Consider the following 2132-nt stretch of genomic DNA (forward strand, 5'->3'; position numbering starts at 1 on the left):
CCTCTTGAATAAGAATTTGATGATTGCAATCCTTCCCCCCAAACTATGAGCCTTATGATTTTTGGATTTTTGAATGAGATTTTTTTATTCTCATGTGTCAATACTTTAATGTTTTGCACTAATTTCCTATTGGACAATTTCACCTATGAAGTGTTTGGCTAAGGATTATTTTTTATCATAAATTGACATAATGTGGCAAAATTATAATGCCATACAAAACATACATACTGAAAATTTCATTAGGACTGGGTAATTATAACTACTTAGGGGCTGAGATCTGCAGGATGGTGATTTAAATGCAACTAAACAAAGAAATCCTCCAAAGAGCGACAAAATATCATCTAATATAATCTATGACATGCTGAATATATTGTATATGTGAGCACAAATGTTATCCTTTATACTCTTTTAATAAGTAATAGTATTCCCATTTTACAAAAAAAAAATAATGCTTGACAAAGAGAATTAAGTTCCCCATTAAATCAGTCTATAAATAAATGAAAGTCCAGAAAGTCATCAGATTTGAGACCCATTGTTGGCATTTCAAAGCACAAAACTATTCAGTGGAGTTTATCTTTGGACTAATATACTTGGATACTGAGATTGAAATACTTCCACGGATGCTCTTTTCCTCCCATTCATAATCAAAATGGCTGTACAACACTTTCAATTAGTAACCAGAGCATTTCACTCTGTACTGTGAGGTCCATTCATAGACGTGGCATCTCATTGCTTAGTCACTTTTGTAATTTAAAAATATTTTAATTTTATAGTCATATTACTGGAATATATGCCATTGACCTGTAATGAATAACTATATATCTCTATACATAAAAATGTTGATTTTGTATTTTTTTAAGTTTGAGTGAATCTATTTCGAAAATGTATGGGTGACAATGAAATGACTCAATTATAGATGAAGAGTTAAAAGTCTAGTAATAGACTATTCAGATAAATGTGACATTGAGAGAAATATTGTGGATTCCAGAACAACAGCACATAAGTTACAGCACAGATATGTCTTGCAAAACCATAGCAGATTCATATACAATGAATTTATTGACTACAAAAAAATAAACAAAAAGGGATAATGGCATAAAAATTTAGTACTTTTTATATGTTAAACAGTTGACTAATTCTGTTAGATCCAATGAATATTTCTAGGAGACAAATTAGTTGTTTTTGCTTTGTTTTGGTGTTTGTCAGTATTGAGACTTGAATTCATGGACTCATGTTGCATATTGTCACTCATGCAGGTGCTCTACCTTGAGCTACATACTTTCAGCTCTTTGGTAAGAATATTGTCTTGGATTTGTCTGCTCAGGCTGGCTTCAAACCAAGATCCTAAAATCTCAGCCTCCTGAGTATCTAGGTTTAGAGGCAGCATGAGCCATTGAACCTGGCTTTGGAATTTAAAAAATTAAAACAGAAATAAGGATTTGCATTCATTGTTTGCGTTCATTGCATTCATAGTGACAATATCCTACTTGAATTCAATTCAACCAGTATGTAGTGCATATTAACATGAAAAATGTGAGTAATTCAAAGCCTGGAAAAATTATTTAAGGACATAAAACTTTTGCTGATTTCATACTATAAAGAGACAAATACTGTAAGCACAATGATTTAATAAGCTATGCTAAACACTGAGATTGTTAACTGATGTATCATGTAAGGATAACAAATCAACTGGTAGTTGTAGATAGACTTCCTGGATAGAATTCATTTTCCGGAAATGAGCACCCAGATGCAGTAGGTAGATTGTTTAAACAAGACAGATAAATTTTACTTTTATGAAATTATATTGAATCTGGCATTTTGTACAAATGATTAACTCATTGTTGAGGAATTTAGTACTTAAACATTATAAGAAATGTCCAGCAGAAGATACTGTTAGAGAAATGCTATTGTGAGTCTGAGGGCATCAGCTTATAACCAAGTTTGTTTCACCAGAGGTATTAAATTAACTTTTGAATGATATAACTAAAGGCAAGCAATAGTTTATATAGCTCAATGGGAACACAAATGCTCACTTAAGCTGAAACCTAGAAATAAACTTTTGGATGAACTGCATAACTCCTTGCTAGAATAAACAATTGGTACTGGATTAGTGAAGAGAAACACTGTATATT

This window comes from Dipodomys merriami, unplaced genomic scaffold (assembly GCF_024711535.1).
Source record: "Dipodomys merriami isolate MVZ:Mamm:240054 unplaced genomic scaffold, mDipMer1.0.p SCAF_1664, whole genome shotgun sequence".
NCBI lineage: Eukaryota > Metazoa > Chordata > Mammalia > Rodentia > Heteromyidae > Dipodomys > Dipodomys merriami.